The sequence below is a fragment of the Schistocerca nitens genome, chromosome 3 (assembly GCF_023898315.1).
Source record: "Schistocerca nitens isolate TAMUIC-IGC-003100 chromosome 3, iqSchNite1.1, whole genome shotgun sequence".
Classification (NCBI taxonomy): Eukaryota; Metazoa; Arthropoda; class Insecta; order Orthoptera; family Acrididae; genus Schistocerca; species Schistocerca nitens.
The window spans coordinates 873,322,931-873,331,845 of NC_064616.1; positions in this window are offsets into that span (position 1 = coordinate 873,322,931).

Below are 8,915 nucleotides of genomic sequence, written 5' to 3' on the forward strand. Positions count from 1 at the left end.
GGCGTACCTGCAATGCGTCAAGTAGCTGCGTGTGGTACCGAAACGCGGGCATTTGTGCCAGCTCGGGCGTCCAGGAAACAGGGTGGTAGAGGCTGGTCTTGCCGTAAAATAAGATACGTAACTCGATTGTCGAAGCGAATAAAATGAGATTTATTTCCTTCTATGAATGTAACATGGTTTGTTAGGTTGGTTGTATTAGTGATTCTTGAAGAAGGACTTTCGAATGATTATTTCGTAAATGACTCCTATCTTCTGACTTGATATGTCATGCATATTTCCTGTTTGTCTTCAGGATTTAAAAAAAAAAAAAACCAAAGCATCCAACAGGCAGTGGCTTAGAGGTTTTAAGAAGTCACCTAGCTACCGGTGCATCATTTGATTTCTCATTACCGTTAACAGTACAATCAACTTACATGATACCCGAAGGGAGAGACTTTCTTTGTCAGTTCATACTACTTTTCTTTGTCGAATGTTTCAATTATTTATTCCCATAACATAAAATCGCGTGGACGAATCAGCGTTTTGTCGTCCATTCTGATGCCCTAGACAATGCAATAGCTGCGAAAGCATAAATACCGAGTGTGTCCCAGTGAACTGAAGTAGGGCAAATAATATTCGCGATACACATCTGTGACTTCACGTATAGCCGGCCGGTGTGGCCAAGCGGTTAAAGGCGCTACAGTCTGGAACCGCGTGGCCGCTACGGTCGCAGGTTCGAATCCTGCCTCGGGCATGTATGTGTGTGATGTCCTTAGGTTAGTTAGGTTTAAGTAGTTCTAAGTTCTAGGGGACTGATGACCTTAGAAGTTAAGTCCCATAGTGCTCAGAGCCACTTCACGTATAGTGTTGGTTGCAGTCGCGGATTTTTCTGTCTACGCAGGTAGAAGTTTTAGCCGATAAAGAGTAGCAGTATGCAGTTAGATCCCGTAAAGATATCAACGAACCGCAAAGGCTGACAAAGAGTTGTGAATGTAAAGGAAACTCAAGCTGTGCGTTTCACGAAACGTTAAAAGTAGCCTTCCACTTCACAATTAGTCTCAACTGTTGTCATGCTATGCAAATATCTTGGGAGAACAACGTGTAGATATATGAAGAGGAACTATCACATAACTCAGTTGTCGGCAAAGCAAAGGCCAGGTTCTGTTTGTTAGTAAGAAACGGGGAAACGGCAGCAGTCTGCAACAGTGGGAGGTCATAAACCACTTCTCACGGCCTCTGCTGGATTATTATTAAAGTGCATAGGATCAGTATGAGGTCTTACTAACGGGACAAACGTGAGCTTACAGAGGAGGAAGATGCGAAGAGTCACAAACTTATTTCAGTGGCGGGAAATTGTAAAAGAAACTGGTTAAACAATGATGCCCGGAAAATTTGAAAATTGCAGGAACAGACTTTGAAGCAGGGGACACTGAATACGAGGTGCGGCTAGAAAAAAAACGGACTGATGCTGGAAAAAACATTTATTTACAATTATTTACAATTTCATGTTATCTCCTTCAATGTACTCTCCTCCTCGGTCTCTACACCGCTCCATACGAATTTTCCACTGTTCATAGCAATGCTGCAGATCATTTTCGGTAAGTCCATACCTTACTTCCGTCGCTTTTTCTTTTACTGCTTCAACAGTCTCAAATCTAGTTCCTTTCAAAGCTGACTTGACTTTAGGGAAAAGAAAAAAGTCACAGGGGGCCAAATCAGGTGAGTAGGGTGGATGATCTAAGATGGGAATGTTGTGTTTTGCCAAAAACGTCTTCACTGACAACGCACTGTGAGCTGGGGCATTGTCTTGGTGAAGGATCCATGACTTTTTTCTCCACAAATCGTTCCGTTTTCTCCGTACTCGCTCACGTAGGGTAGCCAGGACGCTAATGTAGTAATGCTAATTCACTGTTTCTCCCTCTGGTACCCAATCAATGTGCACAATCCCTTTGATGTCAAAATAAACAATCATCATTGCCTTGAATTTCGATTTTGACATTCGTGCTTTTTTTTGTCGTGGAGAACCAGGAGTTTTCCAATGCATCGATTGGCGTTTAGTTTCGGGATCGTAAGTAAAAAACCACGATTCATCGCAAGTAATAACATTTTGTAAGAAGGTGGGATCACTTTCAATGTTTTCCAGGATGTCAGAACAAATCATTCTTCGGCGTTCCTTCTGTTCAATTGTGAGACACTTTGGAACCATTTTTGAACACACTTTGTTCATGTTGAAACTTTCATGAAGAATCTGCCTAACACTTTCCTTGTCAACTCCTGTTAACTCAGACACTGCTCTGATTGTTAAACGGCGATCTTGTCGAACAAGTTTCCCGATTTTTTCAATGTTTGCATCAGTCTTTGCTGACAATGGTCTGCCAGTGCGAGTGTCATCACTGGTGTCTTCGCGGCCATCTTTAAATCGTTTAAACCACTCAAACACTTGTGTTCGCGATAAACAATCATCGCCGTACACTTGTTGTAACATTACAAACGTTTCACTTGCAGATTTTCCTAGTTTGAAACAAAATTTGATGTTAACACGCTGTTCTTTCTGCACACTCAACATTTTCCGACGCACAGACAAAACGTCAACTACTTAAAACAGACGCCACGGGCAGACTGAGTGCAGGAGGCAGATGAAACTCGAGCAGTAGGCGGAGCGAGAGTCACGTGACAGGCCACGCGACTTTCAGCCTTATTACATTCGTTTTATTGTTTCACCAGTACTAGTCCGGTTTTTTTCTAGCCACACCTCGTATTCTTCAGTCACTGTTAATGCGACAGGAAAATGTTTCTTTCATCCATTCGTTATTTACATTCCCCCTGTAGGGGCGGGATAGCAGTGTCCAAGCTGCAGATCAACGGCTTTTGCTTTACGAAAATACAGTTACGGTAAAAATAAATATTAATGAAACGAAACATCCATGAATTAATGACGTGGTGGTGACATATTTCTGTTGTATGGAGACAATAGTGAGTCTCCTGATAATACTGGATAGGAGGGACAGATAAGGATGATTTGAGTTGACAAGGGACGAGGTTTAGTGTGGAAGAAGATGTGTACTATTTGGAAACGGAGGTAAGGTGGAATCTGCTCGAAGATGCATGGCAGGAGGATAGGGTTTCCGAGGATGGCAGATACAGTAGGGTGCTGAGGCAAGTTTGCAGGAAATACAGAACAAGTGAAGGTGTCGCAGATGCCTCAAGAGTACTAAATGCATTTCAGTAGATCAGATTGAGTCGGATGTGGATTTAGTAAGTAGTGAGGACTAGAGCCCGGGTGTTAATGAAAGTAATGTTTTTTTACGCTGAAATTTAGGAAAGAGTTTAGAATAATTCATGATCGAATCTAGGTATTGTATTGTAGAAAAATGTATTTATATTTTGCATTTAGTCATATGCATACCTTTTAGTAATGTCATATTTCGACCAACTTTTGCGAAAAATACATATATTTATAGTATCTTTAAGGGCACAAGAATAAAAACATGAAAATGTTGCTCACATGACAATCTCTCAGGTGATTTTTGTCACAAACACAATCATTACAAGTTTCATTTATCAGGACTATATAGTCAAGCAGGGTAACACACTAGCAGTTCGCCGACGTAAGCCATTGTTGCGCGGGGTAGACAAAATCCTCTCGAAGCCATCTAAGGCGACTTCTGACGTGATAAACGTCACATATGTGATCACATTAGTCAGTCTGAATACAAACTCAATATTGCTGAACATGCCAAAAGTAAAGTGTTCCGACGGCATGAAGTTGCGAGGCTTCGTACATGATTTTGAAGAGCAATTCTACGGCACTGACGGAGAAATATTATTTTGTAAACTATGTGAAGTTCAAGTTAGTACAGAAAAGCTCTTTAATGTGCAGCAACACTGTAATACCGCCAACCACTGCGGCTGTGTGAAGAGAAGTGTTGAAAACGATACCAGAGAAACACTTTTCTTTGAGCAGACAGGTCCATCTTCAACCTGACAATCATTCTCCAACGAATAGTGTGAGAGGATGCTATCTTGCAGTATCCAATTGGAGAAGCAGTTCTTTGAGAAGTACGCAAACGTGCAGTTCCAGACGGATCTTCAATGGAAAGAACTATTTATTCGTGTGCTATGAGGAGGTTCAAAATGGTTCAAATGGCTCTGAGCACTATCGGACTTAACTACTGAGGTCATCAGTACCCTAGAACTTGTTGTTGCTGTTGTTGTTGTTGTTGTTGTTGTTGTTGTAGTCTTCAGTCATGAGACTGATTTGATGCAGCTCTCCATGCTACTCTATCCTGTGCAAGCCTCTTCATTTCCCAGTACCTACTGCAGCCTACATCCTTCTGAATCTGCTTAGTGTATTCATCTCTTGGTCTCCCTCTACGATTTTTACCCTCCACGCTGCCCTCCAGTACTAAATTGGTGATTCCTTGATGCCTCAGAACATGTCCTACCAACCGATCCTTTCTTCTAGTCAAGTTGTGCCACAAACTCCTCTTCTCCCCAATTTTATTCAATACTTCCTCATTAGTTATGTGATCTACCCATCTAATCTTCAGCATTCTTCTGTAGCACCACTTTTCGAAAGCTTCTATTCTCTTCTTGTCTAAAATATTTATCGTCCATGTTTCACTTCCATACATGGCTACACTCCATACAAATACTTTCAGAAACGACTTCCTGAAACTTAAATCTATACTCGATGTTAACAAATTTCTCTTCTTCAGAAACGCTTTCCTTGCCATCGCCAGTCTACATTTTATATCCTCTCTACTTCGACCATCATCAGTTATTTTGCTCCCCAAATAGCAAAACTCCTTTACTACTTTAAGTGTCTCATTTCCTAATCTAATTACCTCAGCATCACCCGACTTAATTCGATTACATTCCATGTTACTCGTTTTGATTTTGTTGATGTTCATTTTATATGCTCCTTTCAAGACACTGTCCATTCCGTTCAACTGCTCTTCCAAGTCCTTTGCTGTCTCTGACAGAATTACAATGTCATCGGCGAACCTCAAAGTTTTTATTTCTTCTCCATGGTTTTTAATACCTACTCCGAACTTTTCTTTCGTTTCATTTACTGCTTGCTCAATATACAGATTGAATAGCATCGGGGACAGGCTACAACCCTGTCTCACTCCCTTCTCAACCGCTGCTTCCCTTTCATGCCCCTCGACTCTTATAACTGCCATCTGCTTTCTGTACAAATTGTAAATAGCCTTTTGCTCCCTGTATTTTACCCCTGACATCTTTAGAATTTGAAAGAGAGTATTCCAGTCACCATTGTCAAAAGCTTTCTCTAAGTCTACAAATGCTAGAAACGTGGGTTTGCCTTTCCTTAATCTTTCATCTAAGATATGTCGTAGGTCAGTATTGCCTCACGTGTTCCAACATTTGTATTGAATCCAAACTGATCTTCCCCGAGGTCGGCTTCTACCAGTTTTTCCATTCGTCTGTAAAGAATTCGTGTTAGTATTTTGCAGCTGTGACTTATTAAACTGATAGTTCGGTAATTTTCACATTTCTCAACACCTGCTTTCTTTGGGACTGGAATTATTATATTCTTCTTGAAGTCTGAGGGAATTTCGCCTGTCTCATACATCTTGCTCACCTAGAACTTACAACTACTTAAACCTAACTAGCCTAAGGACATCATACACATCCATGCCCGAAGCTGGATTCGAACCTGCGACCGTAGCGTACGACGGGGTGCTCAACAATATACAAAATAGTGTTGCTGACTAAAAGGTCTGGGTGTCTATAGATGAAACCAAAATGTGGGTGAGCGTCATATTAAAAATGTTATTGGGCCTGGAGGACTGCGTCTCCTAACGTGTGAAGCTCTGAAGAGAGTAAACTTCTCGACAACTGCCATTCTGTCTGACAACCCTGTGAAAGCTACTGTAGCCGGATGGTGTGAACTGAGAGAACGTTTTGCTACTTTTCGGTGCTTTGTACACGCCACGATATGGCATGCGTCACTTGGCCTGCGCATGCGTTACACAAAGTTCGTTCAAATTAATGTGGACAAATTAATTTCCATTGGCAAGAAAATCTTTGTGAAGGCTCCACTACAGGTGTAGAAATTCAAGGATCAAGCAGCTTCACCGCCCCTTACCCCTCAGCCTGTTCTTACCCGATGGGGTTCTTGGCTTGAAGCTGCTGAGTATTATTGCACCAACTACACCACAACAAAGGCAATCTTTTGTGACCTTGACAGCAAATGAGTCAAGTGCTATCGAAGCTGTGAAAGAGGTCTTTGCAGATACCTTGTCTGGAAACATGCAATACATCAACGCCAGCTTTTCAGTAGCATCAAAAGGTAACAGAGGAAGGTAACAGAGGACTGGAAGCAGCTGTTACTCAACTGTATGACTCCCTGGATATTGTGCAACATGTGCAGTGTGATATGCGTCGAGTGTACTCTAGCAGAGTCCTGTATGTCCTACAATGTGCAAAATTAGCGACAGTCTTACTAGGACTGCCACAACATTCGAAGACAAGGAAACAAAGATAGCGTGCAGAGACCTTGCCACCTTCAGAAACGCTCCTGTGACGCCCTATGATGCGGAGAGGAGCTTTTCTAGGTACAAAACCTTCCTCAGCGACAATCGTAGTTCTTTCAAAATGGAAAACCTGAAAATGGACCGAGTTATCCAGTGCAGCTTGCGGAAACTGAAGATTGAAAGGACGTGTTAACTAATTTGGAATATATCTAAAATAAAAGTCACGGTTGCAAAGTTATTTTTATTTAAAAAATAACGCGTTCCACCGTGGTTAGGCATCATAAAATTACCTAAAAGAAAAATGGTGGTTAATTAAACAATTATCTTATAGACATAATAAGGTATGGTTCTAAGCTGCACCAATAATTTTATTAAAACCGTAAACAACACTCACGCGAAACTGTCAAATGAAATTCACTGCGCCGGATACGAAAGCTCTATGTCAACCACATACACTCAAAGGTGTCTGGATCAAGATCCGCTCGTCATAATAACTAAAAGGTACTCAAACAGAGGATGACAGACTAAAGGCCGAAATACTAAATGTCTTTTTCCAAAGCTGTTTCACAGAGGAAGACTGTACTGTAGTTCCTTTTCTAGATTGTCGCACAGATGACAAAATGGTAGATATCGAAATAGATGACAGGGGGATAGAGAAACAATTAAAATCGCTCAAAAGAGGAAAGGCCACTGGACCTGATGGCATACCAGTTCGATTTTACACAGAGTACGCGAAGGAACTTGCCCCTCTTCTTGCAGTGGTGTACTGTAGGTCTCTAGAAGAGCGTAGCGTTCCAAAGGATTGGAAAAGGGCACAGGTCATCCCCGTTTTCAAGAAGGGACGTCGAACAGATGTGCAGAACTATAGACCTATATCTCTGACGTCGATCAGTTGTAGAATTTTGGAACACATATTATGTTCAAGTATAATGACTTTTCTGGAGACTAGAAATCTACTCTGTAGGAATCAGCATGGGTTTCGAAAAAGACGGTCGTGTGAAACCCAGCTCGCGCTATTCGTCCACGAGACTCAGAGAGCCATAGACACGGGTTCACAGGTAGATGCCGTGTTCCTTGACTTCCGCAAGGCGTTCGATAGTTCCCCACAGTCGTTTAATGAACAAAGTAAGAGCATATGGACCATCAGACCAATTGTGTGATTGGATTGAAGAGTTCCTAGATAACAGAACGCAGCATGTCATTCTCAATGGAGAGAAGTCATCCGAAGTAAGAGTGATTTCAGGTGTGCCGCAGGGGAGTGTCATAGGACCGTTGCTATTCACAATATACATAAATGACCTTGTGGATGACATCGGAAGTTCACTGAGGCTTTTTGCAGATGATGCTGTGGTGTACCGAGAGGTTGTAACAATGGAAAAGTGTACTGAAATGCAGGAGGATCTGCAGCGAATAGACGCATGGTGCAGGGAGTGGCAATTGAGTCTCAATGTAGACAAGTGTAATGTGCTGCGAATACATAGAAAGATAGTTCCCTTATCATTTAACTACAAAATAGCAGGTCAGCAACTGGAAGCAGTTAATTCCATAAATTATCTGGGAGTAGGCATTAGGAGTGATTTAAAATGGAATGATCATATAAAGTTGATCGTCGGTAAAGCAGATGCCAGACTGAGATTCATTGGAAGAATCCTAAGGAAATGCAATCCGAAAACAAAGGAAGTAGATAACAGTACGCTTGTTCGCCCACTGCTTGAATACTGCTCAGCAGTGTGGGATCCGTACCAGATAGGGTTGATAGAAGAGATAGAGAAGATCCAACGGAGAGCAGCGCGCTTCGTTACAGGGTCATTTAATAATCGCGAAAGCGTTACGGAGATGATAGATAAACTCCAGTGGAAGACTCTGCAGGAGAGACGCTCAGTAGCTCGGTACGGGCTTTTGTTAAAGTTTCGAGAACATACCTTCACCGAAGAGTCAAGCAGTATATTGCTCCCTCCTACGTATATCTCGCGAAGAGACCATGAGGATAAAATCAGAGAGATTAGAGCCCACACAGAAGCATACCGACAATCCTTCTTTCCACGAACAATGCGAGACTGGAATAGAAGGGAGAACCGATAGAGGTACTCAGGGTACCCTCCGACACACACCGTCAGGTGGCTTGCGGGGTATGGATGTAGATGTAGATGTATGGGAACCTAGACAGACAATCTCGGAAATCAGCCCATAGCCACGGCGGAAACGGGGTCTGAAAAACTAATACAGGAAACCAACGAAGAATTAGAAATACACTCCTGGAAATTGAAATAAGAACACCGTGAATTCATTGTCCCAGGAAGGGGAAACTTTATTGACACATTCCTGGGGTCAGATACATCACATGATCACACTGACAGAACCACAGGCACATAGACACAGGCAACAGAGCATGCACAATATCGGCACTAGTACAGTGTATATCCACCTTTCGCAGCA